Below are 23,201 nucleotides of genomic sequence, written 5' to 3'. Positions count from 1 at the left end.
GGTGCTGGATCTGAGCCCCTGAGTCGTATAACAGGTTTGTCTTATTAGAGATAGCTCAACAACTGTGTCTGGAGCCCTGTGGTTGTACCAGTCCTTCTGTCTGCTCTACTGCCTCATGGCAGAGGCCGTTCCAAGATTGTAAATAGAGGAACAGTGGTACTGACTTTTGAAGCTTGTGTGGAGTGCAGCTAGAAGTGAAATGAGGTCTTTAAGTCTTATGCCAAGAAGAGCTACAGACGGATCAGAAAACTTACTTCCATAAATTTGTCTGTTTGCGATTACAGGAAGCACTGATAGCAAATTGTCAATTTGTGGTGCATAATATATGGATATCAGCACTAAGTAGACGAGTTGATTTTGCTCAGTAGTCTTGAAGGCTTTGAGAGATGTCTGTAGCAATTTTAGTAGGTAAAAATCTGTGCTGTTCTATGGTAAAGTTTTGTTTCTTTGTGTGTTTCCAAAGTAATATGTTTTCAGAGAGCTGTGAATAGTGCCTACACAAAAAACCTTTATATTCTGCCAGTTAGTTCATGCTACAGATAATAGGAATCCCTCATCTGGTCCCACCTTTTCCCACACACAGAATAGTTGCCCATTTCCCCCAAATCCTAGTGCTGATATGCAACTTTTCAAATACCAAAATAAATTCCATGAGTAGCAAAGTGAATTCCATTTAGGAAAGAATTGGATGACAAATTCTGTTAAAAGCTTTTAAAGGATATGGTAAATATCCTTTAGCTCACAGACCACCAGCTGATGTTAATGTGTTAGAAGAAGAAGAAAAAAACCAAAATGTAGAATGTGTTAGAGGAGGAACATCTACCACTGAAGAGGATTTCTCTTCACTTATAGTAGATTTTATCACTGATCTGGTCAAATCTGTGGCAATGTGGGACTTGTAATATTTGGCACTAACAATATATGTCCACTATTAAAGTATGGAAATGAGATAACAAGCATCATTTTTGGTGCAGCAAATACACCCCTTGCTTCAGAGTTTCCTGTTTTATAGTAGATTATAACAAACCCAAATCAAACACGCTAAAGCCTCTGAAACTGCCAGCTTGCTGACCAGAGTCTAAGACTGTAAATCTGTTGTACAAGTGCTTCTGCACTGGGTCCCTTGTTGTAGGATTTTAGGTGGGTGACTACTGTCATCTGTAACTCTGTTCATTCAGTCAGAGGTGCACTGCTGTCATTCAAATTATATTTTATTTTGGCCAATTATTGACAAAAAATTGCTTCTCATCCTGGATGATGTGTAGATCGGCCAAAGAAAAATACTGTGTAAAGATCAAATATTTCTTTTTCCATATGCAGATCTCTTATTGCTAAAATCCAGGAAGGAAGGATTAGGGGCCGTATCAGTGGTGCTGGTGAATGAGAGGCAGGACGTGACCCAGCGGTGTGCACTCCCAGGCCAGAAAGCCAAAAGTGTCCTGGGCTGTATCCAAAGCAGTGTGGTCAGCAGGGTGAGGGAGGGGATTCTGCCCCTCTGCTCTGGTGAGACCCCATCTGCAGGGCTGCACCCAGCTCTAGAGTTCTAGCACAGGAAGGTCCCTGACCTTTTGGAGTGAGTCCAGAGGAGGCCAACAAGACAAATAGAGGGATGAAATACCTCTTCTATGAGAAAAGGCTGAGAGAATTCAGTTTCTTCAGCCCAGAGAAGAGAAGGCTTTGGAATAACCAAATTGTGGCCTTCCAGTACCTGGAAGGAGCCTACAAGAAAGAGGAAAGGGATTTTATACAAGAACATGTAGTGGCAGGACAAGGAGGAATGGATGCAAACTGGAAGAGAGTAGGTCTTAGGCAGAAATTCTTTACTGTGAGGGTGGTGAGGCACTGGAACATGTTGCCCAGAGAAGCTGTGGATGTCCCATCCTTGGAAGTGTTCAGGGCCAGGCTGCATGGAGCTTTCAACAACCTGATCTAGTGGAAGGTGTTCATGTCCCCAGCAGGGAGGTTATAAATAGATGATCTTTAAGGTGCCTTCCAAACCAAGCCATTCTGTGATTCTAAGAAGATAATCTACTGTGGCATGGCTTTTTACAGATTTAAATCCTTGCTTTAAACAAGGATAAACATAGTCAACTTGACAATATGCCTGTGGAGACCCAGATCAATCTGCTGCTTTGACTCAAGTTATGAGAGTCTGAGGACTGGCTTCGTGTATTTGCCTGAAGTGAGGCAGTGCAAGAATTCAGCCTTCATACTGAAATGTCCTAACAAATGGTCTCCCATCAATGTTGCTGAATCAACTTATACTCCAGAGTAATCAACATCAGCTAGTTGATGAGTGAGCTGTTATAGCCAAATGAAAAGTTTATGTGCTCCCAAATATTTTTTCATAACTCTGGAAAATGGACAATAATCTAGCCTAAGGACTTCTGTACACAAAATACAGGTGTTAACATCAGGGAATTGGACAGTGCAATTGGTAGACTATCCATGTGTTGAACTCTGCTCTTAGAGAATTTCAGCTTTTAATCCTGAGTCTGAATTTACCTGTGAGATTTGTTTTATCTTCCAAAAAAAGAGTTCTGGGTGAGTGAATCTTTGTAACAAGTTTTTAATATTTTATTACCACACACTATCATTTATTATGACTGACTTGAAGTTTGTAGAGTGTGATGATAGAGCTAAATTGGCATCTGCTCAGAGTGATTGTATAATAGATCAGGGAAGAGTAAGTGAAGTAGAGCTAACTTAAAAGGTTAACTTTGCATACCAAGCAAGCTATCCAGGATCACTTTCTTTGCATGACTTCTTCATTTTCTCAGATAACCATTCATCAAACACTGGGCTGTATTGTTAATCCTCTTCTCTAATATTAAGGTTTTTTTTATTCTAAGCATGACTGTTTCTTTTCAATGCATTGCAACTTCATTTCCCCTTTGCAGCACCTTATAGTCTCGGGAATTTCAGTATTGTTGTCTCTTACGTCTAGAGGTGAAAGTCAAGAACTCCAGGGACTTGATGACTGCAGTACCATCAGAGGAGAAATTCACCTTCAAGGCTAAGGTTTCAAACAGGATAGTGTGATGAGATTTATCTTGGTGCTCTTTGTGCAATTTAGCAATACACTAAGCATTATCTAGTCTGGTGGGAGAAGTGATTTTCAGTATCTTGGAATATGGTGTTATTTCTTATTTTAATGTTGTGTGAAGATTCTCAAACATGTATGTAGAAAGAAGCCTTTTTGATAAAGTTACATATTTTTGTGCTGCAGTAAAGGACAAGAAAAGAAAGTAAAGCAAACCCAGCATTTGTGTAACGTGGATTCCCACGGTGTTATTCAAAGCAGTGTAAGGATCTTCCCCTGCTCTCATTTGCTACTGTCATTGTTTTTTAAAGGTGAATCTGGCAGGTTGTCTGCATTCTGAGAGAGTGAGCCCCTGGGGACAAGTGGCTTGTTTTGAGTGTGGAACTCCATGAAAGAACGAATTCCTTTCATAGCACATCTTGCCTACAACTTACTTCTCTAAATAGCGACTTGTATATTAAAAATAAACACAAATTAAAAAACCACACCAAAACAAAACCAGAAAACCACAAAAATTCTGCTACAGCAGAAATGAAGGTGGGAAATTTCTTTCTTGGATCCATTGTGGAGAGATATTTTGATGTCTACCTCGTGGCTTTATCCTCTTTTCTCCCCCTGCCCCCCGCCACTGTTTTTGAAAGCAACCTTTTACTTTCGGCTTGCCTAGCAGCATCTGATTCTTGGCCTTTCCCACTGAATTGGGACTTTGGTTTTACCCTGTCAGCAGGTAAATGGCCTTAAACCCTTCATGGTTTTGTCAGGGTAAAGTGGAGCTGAAAAGCATTACATATGTTCCAAGTTGAGAGGCAGCTCTTTTGCCATGTTCAAGTGGGTCTTTACCATCCCCCACTTCTCCTTCTATTAAAGGGCTCAGTCACAATAAAGCTTTAATCAGCTTCATTGATTTAAAGCTAATTTGCACTTGGCTTCAAGGCTAAGGTCTGTAGCACAAGCTGAAGACCTTTAAATCAGAAGCTGGAATGAAAAGCCTTAGGTATATCATATTGTCTGCTGTGCAAAAGAATAGCAGCTCCTGAAAACTGCAAATTAACTATAAGAAAAAAGCACAAAGCAGTGTTTTCTTGTGTGTTAATGTAACCTCAGCTTGCTGAGTTACACAGGCTTTCCTATCAACATTTCTGCTTCATCATGTAAATTAATAGAGTCAGCTGAATATGCTTTAGCTCTGTGATATCTTCAGCACTCAGATTCTGGTTGGTTTTGGTTGGATTTAACCTAATTGCCAAACTGATTCCCATAAGTAATAACTTAACATTTATTTGTCCCAAAGGGAGAAAAAAAGTCTTGTCTGTATTATGCAATTAAGAAGGTGATGAAATATTCAGTGTATGCCTCCACTCCAACTTAAATTCTTTTGTTAACTTTATCAGATAAACCATAAAATATTAACCAGCCTACTGTCTGAGCATATGTGAGCTGTATGCTGTTTATCAGACACTTTAAGGTGCTTATGATTTTTAACATTGACTGTATGGAAGAGACTGCATTATCCTCATTTTCAGAATCAGTGCTCATTATAAGGTTTGGTATACCAGCATGTGTGCTTCCAATTTCTTTAAAGCATGATTACAATACACAGGAAAGCATCACCGCTACAAGCCTTTATTAACATTTAAACAAGTCAGAAATAATCTCTTTCCTTAATTTGTCCTTTCACATTGTTTTCCGATCATGCTGAGCTATAGTTTACAGTGCTGCTTCATGGAATTTTGTAGGTAGTTGCAAGTCTGGGACAGTCTAAGTTATATATGGATGTTGCATGCATCTAGTTTATGTAGAAGGAGATAGGTGCAAACTCCTCCACTAGATTAATGCATGACTATGTAAAGCCTTGTTTGGTAATAACCTTAGATTTTGCATCTAGATGTCAACTTTTTGTAAGTTTGATGTATAATCAAAACTGTAAGGAGAGTATACTTTGCATTGTGGCTGCTTGCAGTTGCTGTATTTTGTTATATCCATTAGGGAGATCATGATTTTCTGAAAAGTTCTGTCCTCTTCCGTGTGCATGGCTTTGAAACAATTTATGAGCTCACTGCAGTGATAGAATTCCAGTGCATCCATTAAAAAAGTGACTCTACTTTCTTGTCAGGTCTGTGAAGTGGCCTGAATCATGACAATAAAGTCAAAACAGTAACTTCTCCATAGAAATTCATACCTTAAAAAAAAAAAACAAAAAAACCCTAAACTTGTAAGTTTTGCAGTCAGAATCTGTGTGTTGTTATTGAGAAAATGGCAAATAAGCTGCACTTAAAGTTTGATGGGCATGGATGCACTAAGAAGAGAGAAAAACGGAACGCGCGGAACGCTGCGGGAGTGTTTCACACTGGCTGCTCACATATCTGTGGCAGGGAGGTGCAGCATTCCTCACCTGCCCTACACATTTATGCCTGGCTGATGGAGCCACACAGAGGCCTCACTGGCTTTTCCTGGCTTGGCACACCAAGCTCTGCATGTCAGCTTATATGACTCTAAGTGATCTTGCCTTGTCCCATCCTTTTCTTCCCTGTTCTCCTGCACTGGGTTATGTGACACACAAGGGCTGCAGCCAGGCAGAGTCTGCTTTTCATCAGGGCTGCCTGCATGTGCAGAGTGCTGTTGGGAGGCTGGTGCTCCCTGGTACAGGCTCTGGCTCTCCCTGGAAGCCCTGTGCCAGACACAGCTGCATCCACCTGATTCCGAGCACGGCATTGTGCTGCCAGCCCAGAAGCTGGGGGAGATAGAACAGTGAGGTGTGTGATGACACAATAGGAGCTTCATCTGTAAGGAGTGAAACCGGAGACTACTGCATCTAGAATATGTGATGTTGTGGGTATTTAAAAAGCTTTACATTGCCAGAAATTTGAGACAAATATTGCATGGGGAATAGCAGGGGTCTGAGTTAGAAGCCTTTATTTCCAGGTAGTTGGTAATAGACACTCCATCCCAGATTACATTTGTTTAAGATATTAATACCTGCTAGATTTGGTGAGATATTATGGAGCTTTGTCTGAAAGTGAAGGACATTTTATATGCCCTTCTTTTTGACAGCCTGGCACATATGACCTTTTGCCCCCACATTGATTAAGAAAATTTTTTATCATACAGAAATGACTGTTCTCACAAACTATGCATTGCTGTGTGAACAGGCTTATTGGATAGCTTTTTCATAATGAAAATTTTGCAGTGTGTGTGAGGGGAAGGATTTGAACTGTCAAAATGTCTCACAATGATATTTTCATACTTTAAATCTCCAGCTTTACTTATAGAAACATTATCTCAGCAGAGGTTGAAAGAGAGTTAAAACAGGAAAACAAAAATAAAATTTTTGGTTATTGTGATTTTTCTTCAGGCCTTTGACTATTTTTTTTTAAATTTTGGCTTTTATTTGAAGTCAGCACCATTTGTTAATTATTGAATTTTCTTAGTACAGGTTTATATTTTTGTGACTCACTTGCTAGATATATAATACAGGTCAAAGTTAGAATTATGAAAAGACATATACTGAAAATGTTTGGAACTTATTTGTTTTCTTTTTTGAGCAAATTGGAAAGTTATGCAATACAACAAAAAATAATAATAAGGAATAAACTACAATGAGACAAGACTGCCTCAGAAGAGTAAAACAGGCACCAAAATAGTCAAACACTTTGAATGGGCTTTGTGTAAGTATCCCAAGTATCTGTCTCTGAAGTCCTGATTCAGATATCCTGGTTAAGATACTTGTGGGTGGGGTGTTTTTTTGGGGGGTGTTTTTTTGTTTATCTGTTTTTGTTTTTTGTTTTGTGTTGTTTTGGGTTTTTTTTCCTGTCTTTTCGTGGTCTAGCTGATATCTGAGGGGAAGCTCTAAACTCATTAAAAAAAAAACCAAAAAACCAAGAAGCTTCAGAGCCAGTTTCTCCATTTGCAATATAACTAATATGATATAGACTATCTAAGTGATATAGACTTAACAAACTTTGTCTTGATTATTGTAAGGCAACTACAGTGCAAACAGCAGTTTAAAATCCATTCAGTTCTCTAACATGGTCTACTGCCAATATGTTACCAGAAAACTCTTTCTGCTTTTGGACTTAATGCTGCAAACAAGTGAATATTTAATTAGCCTCAATGCCTCTTCTAGTGTATCCTCTGAGAGCAGGGTAACTTATATATGATAAGTGGCTGATGTTAAAGTTTATATTTGCTAGGCTTCTCTGGAAATCTGCTGTAAAATTACATTTGGTACAAAATCAGTGATTTACCTCTTTCATGAAATGCCCCAAACACTTTCTGATGTTTTATAAAAATAAATGAGGAGGAGGAGGAATAAGGAGTCTCAGATTTATTTAGGCTGGGGATACTGTTGATTCAGTTTGGTTCAGAAATGTGTATCTATCCCTTCATGTGTGAGAACTTTGCCTCAGCAAAAGTATGTAAGGACATCGCAACATAAAAGCTGAGAGAGAGGGGCAGACTAACAGACTTCTCAATTTGGTACTAAAGTTCTTAAGGTTTGTGATTTCAACTTTTGGTTATGTTTGGCTACCACTGCCTATGAAGTTGTAGAGAAGACTACAGAACATGATGCATTCCATGCTCTATGGAAGAAGGAGGCTAACATTGTTTGGAAAGATCTCTTTCAACTTGGGAATGTTTGTAACTTGTTATGGTTTGTGATTGAATGAACAGTGCCCACATTTGAGACCAGGAGTATATATAGACCTGTGTCACATAGTGACTGTGGTATATATTTCCAGTGGGATGGAGGAGCTGCAACCAACAAAGGACTAATTTTATGACACACTTAGCCTCCTTTTCCAATATTTTTGGAGTAAATAATTATTTCATTCATTTTAACATCTATCAAGGGCTAATAAGAAAATCAGGTACTTTAAGTCTATTGTCAATTCTTAATCTTATCCTGAAAAATCTTGTCTTCTGCAGTGAATGAACAAACTTACAGGTCACATCGGGACACTTTAGTTAATCTTTGAATCATAGGATATATCTAGTTGGAAGGAATGCATAAGGATCTTTGAGTTCAACACCCTGCTCCACACAGGACTAACCCTATGTTTAAGAGTATCATCCAGATGTTCTTTGAACTCTGGCATGACGCCATGACCCATTTGCTGAGGGTCCTGTTCCAGTGACTGATTACCTGTCAGTAAGGAATCTTCTCCTCCTTCTCCTAATGCCTGATCCAAACTTCCTCTGGTGTTTCATTCCAGTTCCTTGTGTCCAGTTGGTGTCTCTAGTGAAAAACTGCTGTGCTTCTGCTTAGCCTTTCTCCCTGGAGCCTAAATGATTGTGCCTCTCCTACCTTCCTGCACTGTAGCTGCACTGCAAGGAGAACCTCACACGAACTGGGGGTGGTGTTGGTGTCTTCCAGCTTGTGGAAGACCTGTAAATGAAAGAATTGCAAGGATGAATCCCTTACTACAATTCCATGTGCAAGACCAGAGCTAAGGGAAAATTAGGAGACTGTACATGGTTGTACTAATATTGAAATAGGTGCTGGGTTAGACTTACTTTGTTTTAAGCATTATTGGAGTGTGTGACTGAAGTACAAACTAATTATTGAATGTCACTCATTGTTCCTTTAGGACCACGTCTAAGATCCAATGTGCATGGCAGTTTCTGGAGAATATTTTGTGGTGGCTTTCTGGATAAGTTGCTGGTGTGAAGAGTGGATGAGCTACTACACTACTAATACATTATTGCTCTTGCCATTTAGCCAGTTCATTATGACTAAAATGATGTGTATCTTAACTGAAGAAAAATAAGTCCTCCCACCATTAAGGACTTGAAAAAAGCCACCAAAATTAATGAAATTAAATTCCCACTTGCTACGGTGTTTGTTGGCAAAGGTGTGAAATCCTTAGCTTTGCTTTGAAAACTTTTCCCTCTAACACAAAAATTTGCCTGTTAATAGACTGGTTTTGAATAAGTCACCCATTTTGCAAGGAGTGGATGTTTTTGGCACTGATGTAGGACGTTGAGTTGAAGACCTGCACAACAGCATGGCATTCCTTGGCTCTGAGTGCAAGAGAACTTGTTCTGTATTAGTCAGACATAGGCAGCCCAGTGTACTTCATGCTTATTGATTCACCTTGTTGATAATTGCAGCATACTGCTAATAAATGAACCTGTGGAAAACTAATCCTCCTATATTGTAGCTTCATAGTTACATTGATTTAAATTCAATTAAGTTCAAAGGGCACAGGAAGGCAGTTTATATTTCCTTGAAAGTTTATGTCTTTACTATCTGCAAAAGGATGATAAACTTTCAGAAACTTCACCTATTTTGTAAGATTAACCTTTTTAATTTTCAGTATTTCCTACCTACTTGGTTTTATATTTTATGTGAGAGAATTATACAGAAATAAGAGGGAGGGAGGGGAAAATAACACAAGGCTTTATTACTTTCCCTTTTACAGAATCATATGATTCATGCAGAATGCTGTTAATCACAGTGTTCCTTTTCATTGCAAATCCCTTATTAATGCATTCATGCTATTTGCTGTAATCACACTCTGAGAAGTTTTCTTTGGTTTCATAATTTAATAATTCACTTGGAAAAAAACTGCACATTCTTGTAAAGAACCAGGAGCCAGACTTTTATAGGTATGCTCAAAGCTTATGTCCCAACCCCAAACCACAGCCTCCTGCACTGTCAGTTGTGCTGATACAACTATTTGTTGGGCCAAAGACTGTTAATCTGCTCAGTGAGCTGGTTTAGTTCTCTGAAAGGGAGTGTTTATTTTTAACCCTGATCTGACTTGCAGTACAGGTCTACAAATCATTTGTCAGCACAATGGGTGATCACTAACCACAACTTCAAGGGGGGCTGAAACTTCCAGAGCATGGAACACAGAGTGGTTGGATGTCTAAATAGTTTCAAAAGATTTGTACCTCAATGTCTGCCTTTGTGTTTTGAAAGAATCGGAATAGGTACAAAAGTTCTTGTTTACCAAGCCATGGTCTACTGAAAATAAGACCAGGAGGAAATTGTGACACTAATGTTTACCTGGTTCATTTCTCCTTCAAAGGACTTAGCAAGGAAGGTTTCAATAATGATTTACAATATAGTATTAATTAAATGCTATTTTGCTTGCATCCCAAAAAAGGAAAAAAGAGAAAATAAGTTATTATCACACTATTAGAAAGAATTCTGTGGGGTCTCTCTCATGTTGTTCTGATGTACTTGAACGGCAATATTCCATCAGACTCTGTTGCCTAACCATGAATGGTGATGTCCAAGGGTATCTGAGCCACCTGCATGGGTCTGTGAAGTACAGCACTGGGTGCGTGGGATGGCCATGCTATCTGGGAGAGGGAGGTAGGACACTGTGGCACCTACAAACATCACTTTGACATCTGAAACAGCCCATGACACCTGCATGTAGGCACTTGAGTGTCTTGTGTAACTTGTGATGAGAATGCGGGAGACACCTGAGTCCCGTTAGGCACTCACAAGGCAAAGTGATTTCTGTCAGCTTTGTTCTTCATTCCTACTATTGATTTGCATCAGAAGGGAGCTCAGTAAATGCTCAGATGAGCCACAGCTCCTTGGCCTGCATGTCAGGAACCCAAACAAACAGGTGGTTCCTGCTTCATGGAGCTCATAGTAGAAAAAAAAAAGGCCAGAAGAGGAGCAAGTGGAAAAGACATAAAAGTGGCCAGACAGTGAGTGAACAAACCAGGGCAGAACTTTCTCTGCATTTTGAATCTGCTGTTCTACATATAAGATGGAAAATTCCAAAGCTGTCATGCTGAACACTTAAAAAATTATGCTGCCTGTTGCGCCAGTGATGCAACTGGATCTGAAGTTTCACAGACACGCACAGTGCATGTGATACACCCTGAATGCATTAGATTTCTTGGGCAAGTGAAGCACATGAACAGTTGGTCCACTGGTGAGGTTTGTTATACAGGTACAGTGCAGCTGAAAAGTGAATGCATGGTGGCACTCTGTCATCTGGTCAGCTAGGTGTGAAAAATCTGTCTAGGGATTATGGGGTGGTTCAGTAAACTTAGTAAATGAGAGTCACTCTATTGACCTTCTCTGTAAAGTATTTGTTCTTTTATGCCTAAAATGCTGACAGAACCTTTCAGGCCTCACTTTTCCCTCTTTGTATAATGGTGACCTATTTCTCAGTCTTATTGCAATGAAGAAATGCTTCATTAGCCAATGTTAATAGAGAGGGTTGTGTTCTCAGAGGAAAGGACTCCAGTATTCATGATACTACAACATTGTGAAAGACAGACTGTCATGAAGTTCTACAGACCAAACTCCGTTTTAGGGTGATTGTCTTGATTCTTACGAAACCACTGCAAGTTATGAATTGTGCCATGGCTGGTCTGTAGCTTATCAACCTCATTAAGTGAATCTTTTTTGCACAACACACATTGTGTTTGCCAGTTAGAGTCACAAAATATTTTAAAGCTACAAAAGCAGCAACTGCTCTCCTGAGATCAAAACACACCTACATGTGAAATCAAATATACCTGCTGAGTAAACACACAAAGGCTGTAAAGGCGATGTGTACACTGCTGAGCGCCTGTCCTTTACCAAATTATTTATGAATCCTTGCAGTACCTGGATATACAGAGTGGGTTTTTTCTGACCAAACTCAGTTACCAGATTAAGGTAACTGATTGACCTACTAAGCAGCTTTGATAACTCCTACTGTGAGTCACCACTGGATTGCTCCATGCTGCTGTCAACTCTTTCCCTGTTCGACTCTTTTATAAGATGTTATGGCTTTAATAACAGGAATATCTTTGAATTCTGTATGCCTTATACTGGCAAGAGTGGAAAGAGGGTTTGTTTTTTTTTCATTTTTATTATTGTTAATGCTAACTAGTGAGATTACTGTCTCATGCTGGGGCTGGTGTCTCATCCAGGCCCTGCAGAAGAGAAATGGGAAGAAAACATGGAATTTGATGAGGAGCTTTACTTTGTGTACTTTGATGGGGACTGGTCTGGCTGATTATTGGGAACAGCACTGCTGGTGGGGGCTGATCTGGCTGATTATTGGGAACTGCACTGCTGATTACTTGCTCACATGCTCACTTTTTCTCAGCAGACACCACTGAATCATGTGCAATTTGTAATAGTAAATTAGAGGTGATAAATAGAAACCCTTTGCATCCAGTAATCTCAGAATTTAGGGAAATTAGATCAAATATAATGAAAGAGTGACTCAGTGGCCTAAATCCTGACATCATATTTCTATTCTAGTTTTTAGTTCAGTGGTTTATGTCTTTGGCCTGTGCCTAATTTTCCTGACTAGTAGTCTGCAAATTTGCTGATGAAAGGACAGAACCTTCACACAGTGCTACAAAAGTCCTTACTTTTGTATCAGATGCAACTACTGATATTATTTCAGATATGATATAGATGACTTTATTATCTAAATAAAATGAGTGAATAAATAACTGATCCTATTTATTTATTGGGCTCTCTACATTGTTGTAGTCCAAAGAAGGATACAGACTGCTCAAGAAAGGCACTTTCCCTATGAGAGAGCATTTGGCTGTTCTTAGCTGAGGAATTCCTGCTGATTTTGGTACATCAGCATCTGTTTCAATAACAGACATCTCCTGCATCAGAAGCATTGCTGTTTTGTAGGAACCTAAGGCATGCCAGACCCATAACTGTAGCTTAATGGGTATTGCAAACTGCTGGAAATCTGAAAGGTTCAAATTCAGTCAGAGGAAAATGGTCTAATGATGGCAAATGCCTCATCCTTCATTTGCTTCAAGTGTATCAGCTGTAAAACTGAGAAGGAAAGACCACTCTGAAAAAATGTTTCTGTGTCTGAGAGTGGAAGCTATCTTGCATAAACCTTTTGTATAGAACTACTTACTGTTTGGGGATTTTCTTCACCATTGTTTTAAGCTTTTAGAAGCATTTCCTGGGTGCAGCAGGAAGATGACAAAATGCGGCATGTGAAATAGTGAAAGTAGTAGAAGAATGAATAAAAATAAAGGCTAGCTCATGCTGAAAAAGCTGATGAAAACTTGAGTTTGGAGTGGAGAGGATAAAATGTAAAAGAAATTCTATGCTGTGGCATGAGTTCTTGTGCTGATTTGTGTTTCTGCCCACATACTCTATTCTGGCTCCACCAGCACTCTTTGCATGGGGAGATTGGTTATTTGTAAGCAAAATACCTCAGAATCATTGCAGGGGTATGCATTAGAATAGCATTAAGAGCTGGCTGCTGTTGCGTATGGTGGGTGTTTTTTTTGTTTTTTTTTTTTTAATCGGAGCTCTTAGATTGAAACATAGAGCTCCATATGCCACCCAAGAAATTTCAAAACCCATATGTGAACCCACCTGGATTTCTGGCATGGAAAATATCTAGAACAGGGCTCTTTTTTGCTGATGCCTTTGAAAAAGTTCTGGAATTTGTTGCTGGTGGAGCCTGTGAGAACTGGGAATTAATTAAATGCATCTGCTGCCCTTGTGCTAGACATCAGGTTTTCAGCCTTGTTTTGGACCTGTGCTTGGAAGGGGTGCAAATCAGGGTAATCCATGTTTTTTTCCCCACTTATTGCAACTGCAGATTTTGTCTTTAACTCAAAAAGGCTAAATGGGTGTTAGTATGAACATATGAAAATTGAATCAGAAAAATGCCTCAAATGCTTCAAAACAAATGCTATTTTTTTGGGAATGGGACAAAATAAAACCCAAAGGGTCTGTAGTATGTCAGCTCAGTTATAGACTCTATGAAACATTTTGAAACATCCTAGTAGTTGTTTTGATAATATCATTTACACCTAATATTCCTAACAGCAGCTCATTAAATTAATTTGTTTTGCTTTACTGAACGTGTTTAGAATATTGGGCCTGGATTAGCTATGTGGTAGACTCTGCTCACCCAGTATTGAGTGTAATGGGCTGAAAATGACCAGAGAGATTATGCTGTTGCCATCCTACTAAGTACTAAATCTCTTTTTTAAAAATACCATATAATTTTTGTGCCAGAAACACAAGTTTAATGAAACCCATAAGTGTGTCTTAGAGTATTTCCAATATGGTAAAAGAGTAGGATTGATTTCTCTGCTTTGGTACATACAGGGGAACTTAAAATATTCAGAGTCTTCAGCCTGCTGTATGGTAACTTAATAACATACTATTATGTAGAGGGAGAGATGCTGGGAGTCTTGTGGTACTGCTAATGGATTTGAAGAGGATGCTAATGCATTGTACCAGGAAGTGAATTGAGCTCTCGTGTGTAAAGGGGGATTAGAAAATATAATTATGAAAAAGCAACAGTCACAGGCTTGAAGAAATTTCATTGATGTGTAGCTGCTACAAACAATGTTTTGTTGATGAGAAAGATGGCTTTGATGGGTGTGTGCTGCAATAGTAATCTCCTCTATGAAGTAACATGGAATGAACGATAGAAATAGACGTTTTATGAACTATGAAGGGAGAATTAAATATAAAGTCTTATATTGTCAACAACTCATGCAGCTTTTAATTTGAAATAGCAGTTGTCTACAGAAAGCTAAGCTTTCACATCAAAAGCTGGATGAAGGCTTTGGGAGGGAAAAATACAACATGATATAACTGTCAAGCCAACAGAAAACTAGGTCCCCCTGCTACTCACACAAAGGCAACCAAGAAATTAAATAATTCATGGTCTCCAACCGAGTATGGGAGAAGGATCTGAGCTTTTTTTGAATATAATTCTCTAGTTCAGAAGAATGAATGGCGTGTTGTTATGAGTTGTGAATATATTGATTTGGATGTCATAAGTCAGCTGGCTTTGTGTGTGAATGGTGCTGCTGAGTGCTGATGACCCTAAATATCTGCTGTTACCACACTTGCTGGTTCAGATATCCCTTTTATTATTTGCAGTAGGTGTGCTTATACCTGTGTGTGGCAGCTGTAGTTCTGGCCTTCCACAAACAATAATTTAGGTATCTTCATCTGAACGGATTTCTCATGTGAATAATATCTTGGTATTGGTAGTTTATAAATGACTGAACTTTGAGGCTCCCTGGGGGACCCCAGAACCTCTGGGTCCTCAAAGATCTTGATGTGGATTTGACTGCATTATTCCCATATGTTTGACATCAGAAGCCATTAGGATTGGACATGCCCACAGCCGTTTTCAGGGGCTCAAAGCAGAAAAGGAGGACTCATAGGATGGTGACTCCTTTCTACCTGGTGAGAGGATCTAATGCCTATATCTGTGTACAGTCCTGTGCATGGAGAAGGAACCTGACTTGGCACTGGCTACATTTAACAGTGTAGCCAGAAACCCTGTGGGTCACAATCCATGGCATACTCCCAGTTTGGTAACATCTTTCTACTGCTGAGAGTAGCTGTGCCATCATGTATTCCCTTTCTGTGGCATGGACATTTGGCTCCTAAAAATTGTACTCAAGGAGATGTATAGCCCCAATTGCTTTCTTAAGGGCAACAGTACTTGGCCACCTAAATGCTAAACTTCTTAAGCAATAGGACGCAAGACACAGAACCTGCCTGTAGAAAATAAATATGCTTATACAATGGCAGAACTGAGCAAGATAAAAGTCAGCTTACCAGTCTTACCTTCTCTTCAGTATCAGTAGATGTAACTTTAGCTAAAAATTTTATCAAAATATAATCTTATTTTTTTTTCTGTTGGTATAAAACAGTTTGTCTCTTGTAGAATGTCTGATGTAAGTAGTGTAAAGGAAAATATGACCTCATTCTTTATTTATTTTAGAAAGCACATTGAAACCATTCAGTCTGGAGAAAGAGTCAGCTCAGTGAGTTGTTTTTACTGTGGTGTTTGTTACACCATTTTGAATCTGATGCAAGTATATGGAGATAATCAGATTCAGAAACAGAGGAAAAATACTGTAAATAAGACAATCTCTGCAAAGCTGGTGAAGGTTGTTGTTCATTCAGAATGTTTTGGACTTAAATAGCTATTTGAATAACTTTGTTGGCTATTACCAAATTTAGAGAGGGAATTTATACTGGATTGAACCAGTTTTATATTTGTCAGTTGAACTTTAAAATTATTGAAGCTATGATCTTTTGAATATAGTTATTTGACAAGAACTTAAACATTCTATTTATTTTTCGGAAAATTTTAAGTGTTTGTAAGACTTAGAACTGATGAAAAATAATTTATTTGATTGTTCTTAGCTTTTATCCCATTTTTAAAATTTAAAATACAAAGCATCCTGCTGAAATTTGAACAAGCTTGTAAAAATTCTTGCTGTTGCCTAATTTGAGTGTTTTTAATGAAAATACTGGTACTCAACTTGTGTGTAATCCCACTTGTAAAGTATAAAAGCATGAAGATTTTTCCAACTTGCACCAAAACATGCTAGACAAACTTTCCTGTTGCAATAGTTCTAACTTGACCACAGATTACTCAATCTACCTTTTCTGTATTTTTCTCCCACATGTTCCTTCTTTTAGGTGCCAAAACTCTGTTACAGGCACAGTGTAGTGTGAGGGAACAATAGTAGCCATGGAGCAGCTCAATTATCTAAAATATGCTAAGCCTGTTATGTTCTAACAGTGTCTATTTTCTAAAAACTCATATGCATTTATTTCTGCTTTTTGATTTCAAATAAATTAACCAACCTCAGATTACATTTTTAGGGGAAGTGAACCACCATTTCTGCAAGATATAATATGACTCATTAGTTTCAGAAGGTTGAATTGTTAATATCAGAGTTCAGATTTGGTTGCTTGACCAAGCTGTTGACTGAAACTTTTAAAGTTTCCTATATTGTACCATGAAAAGCATGAATGAAGGACCTTATTCATGAAAGAAACTGGAGCTATTTCTGCTCATTCCTTATGTTGGTCAAACAAATAAAAATTCAGGCATGGATTTCCAAGAATAGTTCTCAAAATACATTTGTTCCTGTGGACATGGGATCACTTTTGCTATTATATGTAAATAGGTAAAGATTTTGTGGGAATGCTGGAAAAAGAAACAGCTGTTCTTCAGCTCCCATTTCTCTGTCAGTCATGAAAAATATTCAGTATACAAAATCACACAGTTACAAAAACTAGGTTGTAAAATTTTTTATAACAAAGGAAACATAAATACATGCAACTATGTACTTTCTTTTTTTTCAGTTGTTGAATTTAAACTTTCTGATTTAGTAATTACAAGTTAATAACAAATTTAGAACATATATAATAAAATATTATATGCAAGAAAACAATCTAAAAAATACACCTAATACACCTAAGTTTATAATGTTGATTTTAAAAATCACTTTGCTACCCTGTATTTTTGTCCACGTTATTCCTTTCTCTGCAACTTTTATCTGTTTCTCCTTTTCCTGTTTTATGTAAGTTTAATCTTCATTCCCAAGGTGCTTCTGCCATTTTTAAACCATTTCTTATTTGCTACTAAAGTAAAACTTATGGTTTTCTATGGCCTGTGGTGTCAGTTTCTGCATCCTTCATATTTAAGATTGAATAAATACCCATGTTTCCTTACACACTATGCCATTTAGGAAGAATTCTTCACATACATATCCATGGCGTCATATTTTCCTTTTTGTTTATGCCCACTAAAACCAATCAAACAAAGAAACAACAACATTAAAACTGAGCTAGCCAACTTGTCAGCAAGTTTGCTGGTGTCCTGAAATCTCCCCTCATACTTCCAGATTCTTCTTTCTCTGTGTCACTTGTGTTCTGTTTGTTTCAATTCTCTAAAATGAAACTTCTCTGGGACAAACTCCATTCCCTTTTCCCTTGTATGTTTGCATAATACTCCATCTGGACAAAGCACTTCAGAGAGCTAAGACTATGAAAGACTTAGGAAGTCCATGCAGTTACTTCTACATGGTTTGCCTTTTAGTTTACCTTTTATTCTAATTTTTACATTTACAGTTTGATAGCTAGAAGCTTTTGTAGTGTGGGTGTTTGTCCTGGTGTTCATTCAGCTTTAAGGGGATGACCATTCACGATTGTAGCTGCCTGATAGTGAAAGAGCTTGTGTGTGTGTGCCACAAGCAGGTGATGGCAGGTGACTGTGGGTTGCAGGAACTAAAACAGAAGGCAGGATCACCTGAGGTGTATTCTGATATTAACACTACTATGGTTTTGTCTATCTTTAGTCAGGATTGAACTTTTGTCTTGCTTCCCATTCAGCTGTGTGCTTGAGGATTCTGTGCCCTGTTAGATTAGAACAGGTCTATTACTCTGAAACAGGCTGTTTCTTCTCTGAAGATTGGGCTGGAGCGCCTCTCATGTGAGGACAGACTGAGGGAGCTGGCCCTGTTCAGCCTGGAGAAGAGAAAAAAAAAAGAGGAAGGAAAATTTCCAGGGAGATCTTAGAGCAACCTTACAATATTGGTTCCTACAAGTGCCCAGAAGAGAGTTGGAGTGGGATTATTAACCAAGGTTTAGTGACAGATCAAGAAGCATGGTTTTAAACTGAAAAGGGTAGGTTTAGATTAAATATTAGCAAGAGACTCTTCACTATGAGGATGGTGAGACACTGGAACAGGGTGCCAGGGAAGCTGTGGATGTCCCATATCTGAAAGTGTTTAGGTCAGGCTGGATGGGGCTCTGAGCAACCTGGTCTAGTGGAAGATGTCCCTTCCCATGTCCCTTCCCATGGAACTGGGTGATTTTCAAGGTCCCTTTAACGCCAAACCTTTCTATAGTATTTTCATTAATTTCATTGAGAGCTGTGTCTGTCAGGCTATTCTTCAAATGTGCTGTTTGAGTCAACACATCAATTGTGGTTTACCTTTAAGCCTGTGCATTCTTCATGGAAATAATCAATTTGTAGGATCTTCTGGCACATATCACTCCATAAGTGAAATATAGGAATGTAAAGGTGCTTGCTATCCCTTTAGTGTTATTTGTATCCATGGAGTTTTATTGTGTGAAGCGCCATGCATGACTCTACAGGATTTTCTTTCTTTGGGATGCATCCTTTTTGTTAAGGGTTTGGAGGTCAAAGAGTCTTTAGGTGGAATAAGGAGACTGGAACAAAACTTTGTGCAACTTGGCATCTTTTCTGCTGGACTGCAAAGGGTTGGACAAGGAAATAAAATCAATCTGAGTTTTTTTGTGGGTTTTTTTGGTGTGGTTTTTTAAAATAATTTCCTCCAATTTCTCAGGATTGTCAAAAGAACTGTTTATTCCTTGTTTATTCAAGGGCCTTATCCAAATTTCCATTGGAATTAATGTATGAGCATCCCTTTGTTTTCAGTGGAAAGTGGATATTCTCTGTAAGAAATCAGATACTTAAACTCAAGCAAAATCTCCCTTTGCTGAGTAATACTTGGTGTTTACATCAATGGCTAGCTTCAAAAGATTTTTGGTTTAATAAAGCCTTTTAATTTACAAATGGAAAATAAAGTTATTCTTTCTTTCTTCCACCTAAACCTTTTTCTTTCCATTTTCACACTCCTGTTTTTCTTTCCCTTCCTCACAGAACATTGTAAACTAAACTGGGACATGAAGACAGTCATTCAGGGCTTGTTACAGTGATAGAAATGGAAGTATTGTTCTGTCTGTGTGATGTTTTCCTCTTGCATTACATTACCAAGCATTTGGTTCAGTTTAGGTTTTGATGTTCTAGTGTTAATGAACTCATTACAGTGGTATCTGAGCAAAAGCATTACAGGTAATGAGGTTTTGCTTCAGTTCCTCAGAGAGATTATTCTGCAATGAATAGACCCGTGTGTCAGGACATTAGTTTATTTGGCCTGATTCTAGTCTTCTCCCTCTCAATTTCACACTTTTTCTTCCAGCCATACTTTGCAAAATGGTTCATTTTCCTTACACTTACTTTTTTTTTTCTCCTTTCTTTTGCACATTCCTGACTTTCTCATGGCTTCCCCCTTGTTGCTGAGGAGCTAAATCTCTGTGTTTTGAGTAGTCTCAGAATAGTAGCCAGTCATTCCAATCCAAACTCTTGTCTCAGGCTGGTTTGCCAACTTTTGCTTGTCTTTAGCACTAGTAACAAGCGTCATCTATAGTTTGTTCCTTTGGAATTGTATGACTATTTCTGGAATAAAACCTTCAATATTGAGCCTGTAAATTGTACTAATCTCTCTCTTCTAGGAGGAGAGTTTGTCTGAGTACAGTCCACAGAGGGTTAGGTGTGGCTGGGACCTCTGTGGTGGCATTTCAGAGAGTTTCTTACAATATTGATACAGTGACAGGCAGGATCTTGAGAGCTTGAGACAGGATTCCGTGCTTTGAATGAACCATTAATACAGAGAGTCTCTGGAAGCACTCAACTGCAATCCTCTTGTGAAAGGAGAATCACCTCAAAGAAGGGAAAAAGTCTGAGGTATTGAGATTCTTTTCTGCAGTTGTCTCGGGAGCCTTGACAGAGGAGAATCCTTAAATTATGTAGGGCCATGCTTCAGCAAAGGAGAAATTAAAGTACAGTATTTAATTCCTCTCTGCCTCTGGATTTTGGGATTGATTTCCATGTTCTGTTTCTTAGTAGGAAAGATTATTTTACATAAGAGTTTCTCTTATTAAAGGCAGGTTTCCAAGGGGCTGGCCAGTGCCAAATATTCCTTTCTCTTTGTTGTGTGCCTCTTGAAACTCTGGCAAGGGTTTGTTCTTGCAGTGTCTCCACCTGAGATGTTTGTGAACAGGTGCTCATGCAGCATGAGCTGTAAGACCAAATTTGGAAACTTACAAAATGGAAGTAAGGGACTCTGTGGATAAAGTGATATTCAGAGTATCTGTGTCAAGCAGGATGACAAGGGGAATGTCTCTGAAATCTATGAATTGTCTCAGCCCATTCCTACCCCAGTACACACCAAGTCTCTGTGTTGGCAGTCGACCTGATACATTTTCCTGAACATGCCAAGTGTACCTCTTTGTCTTGGTGAGGTTTTCCTACACTTTTGCTATGTGTGGGAACTCATCTGTTACGTGCAACTTTAGAAATAATTCTGAAAGCATAATTTTTCTGTCTAATTTGCTTGACACTTTCCCTCCTCAATTCCTTTTTCAAATTTGCTTGAAATTTTCCCTCTTTGATTCCTTTCCCTTTGATCTTGAGTTTCAACAATGTGAGGAAAGAGGAGTCCACTGAATCTCAGAGCCTCGAACTGCAGCTGAGGCTGCAGGACTTTCCTTGGCTTCCTGAACTGAGACGTCTCATGCTGATGAGGGCTCACAGGAGCTTGCTTATACCAAATGTATCACTTATTACTGTGATGAGACTGGCAGGTTGAGAGAGAATCTAGAAGAGAGCTAGGAAAATTGCTTGTCTGAATCAGGTCTATCAGAAACCTTGTAGGTAAAGTTCTCTGTAGATTTCCTGGTAGAGAAAAGGCATTGCTTCTGATGTTTGGGTTGTCAGATGTATGAATTGTGGTTCTCTTGGATCACTACTGTAGGTTTAAACTGGACAATTCTTGATTTTTGTGATTTGTCTATTAAGAAAACTTATTTGGTCAGCCTTTATTGATGACTTTTTGCTTTCCTTAGTGAGAAAGGAAGGGTAGAGGGAGATAAAGGAGGGAGAGGTAATGGCTGAGGATTAGAACTGTGTTTTTGAAAAGTACTTTGTTAAAAATGTGTTATGGTACAGAACTGCTGTCCAAACTCTGTCACAGAGTGTTTCAAAATGACACAGCAGTGTGCATAAAACTCTTTGTGCCCCAAATTTTTTCACATAATATGAATGATCAGAGAAATATGTTAATGGACATGTGGAAAACAAATGGAAAAGGCAGCCACATCACTTTATTAATATTTTATGGTGAATTTTTCCAATGACTGAAAGCATAAGTCATGATTCTCCTTCATTTATAATTCTAAGCTCTCTGTCCATGCCTATGTGCTGAAAAGCATTGATGCACTATTGAAAGAGCACTCCACTGCTCATTTAATCAGTGTTGGCTGTGTATTTTACAGAGAGCAGATCAAATCTGACTGATTTATCACAGACTTTGAGATAAATTTTCCTGTCTGGGCAGGCACATTGCCCACTAATGAGAAAGGGAGTTAGACATGTAAGGCTAGAGCCTTTTGTTATCTGCTTACTGTAATGCTTCTCTAGACATGGTCCTATCTATAAAATGAGTCTATAGGTAGGGAATTTTGGTTTGGAGGACTAAACTGGTATAGAATTCTACAGAAGTAATAGCTGCAAATGAAACTCTATACACAGGTCAGAAGAAAAGCCTTCTGCATGCATTTCCATGTGAATATATAAATAATTGATGTAAGTTTGTTTTCTTTGTGCCATTTCTTCTTGAAATATACAGATCTTTTTTTTAAAGACATGGGGAAAGAATATCAAAGCTATTTTTCTCCATTTATTTTCCGTAAAATAGGACAAGCTTTTGTTTGTGCCACAGTACTGCAAAGTTCTCCATCACTTATCATCACTTTGCCACTATTTGAAACATGGTTTCTCTACAATGCCTAAGATATAGGATATACACATGATCAAAATCTGGAAAGTGCTGGATACCAAGCCTGTAATTTAATTAAAATATTGAAGTGAACAGTAGCAGTGTGCTTATGCATTCATTGATAATGGAGTCCATTTCTTCCTCTTGTGAATATAGGCAGTTTAACACTTAAAAACCGGTAAGAGATATTTTGTGTTAGATGTTCAGTTGGGCTCAGAATGACACTTGCTTAGTCAGAGCAAATGTCTTCTATCTTGTGTCTGCAAAAAAAGTAGGTAGAAGCTGATTTTTGATGCACTAGGTCCCATCATTTTGACTGCGAGCATTTGAGAAATTACATGGTTATTGTGTGATGGCAGCAAAAGAGACTTCTTCTGAATTTTGTCCATACTTGATGAAGAAGAGTAGTTGTCATCACTCAAATATTTTAGTATATCTGTGTGGCTTGTTTTACATGGAGTGCAGAGTAAGACTTATATTTAAATATGTGTCTGGATACCCTAAACCAAGAATGAAGAAGAGTACATGTCTGACTTTCCTTGAACACAGGTAGAGATATGTTTTAAAATATATATAATAATTTCTAAAACACCCCATACTTTATAATCAGTGCTATCTGCAGTGTATCTGATTATTTAATGCACTTGAGTGAAAACTGCGGTTATGTTCTGGGCATTGTCATTGGCCTGCCAGCTACTCTTAAGTCAGCACTTTCACTGGGTTATGATTCAGTCTCTCTGTCTAGAAAACTAAGATAATATCTGTGACTAGTTTCAGAAAAGAT

The 23,201-nt window shown here is 38.4% G+C and overlaps 1 protein-coding gene and 1 long non-coding RNA gene across 17 annotated transcripts in view; one reads left to right on the top strand and one right to left on the bottom strand.

The window, feature by feature from the left end:
* Positions 1–23,201, top strand: part of LOC116183231 (uncharacterized) — a 274,914-nt gene that overhangs the window by 73,797 nt on the left and 177,916 nt on the right. The window lies entirely within an intron of this gene.
* Positions 14,846–23,201, bottom strand: part of LOC144248256 (uncharacterized) — a 31,553-nt gene continuing 23,197 nt past the window's right edge. Inside the window, exon 3 of the long non-coding RNA XR_013341643.2 lies at positions 14,846–18,299. This is a non-coding gene — a long non-coding RNA (uncharacterized LOC144248256). The remainder of the gene's footprint in view (positions 18,300–23,201) is intronic.

Source organism: Lonchura striata, chromosome 2 (assembly GCF_050655825.1).
Source record: "Lonchura striata isolate lonStrDom1 chromosome 2, ASM5065582v1, whole genome shotgun sequence".
In the NCBI taxonomy this organism is placed as follows: domain Eukaryota; kingdom Metazoa; phylum Chordata; class Aves; order Passeriformes; family Estrildidae; genus Lonchura; species Lonchura striata.
Note: the sequence above shows the minus strand (reverse complement) of the source record. Positions and strands in the feature narration are given on the sequence as shown.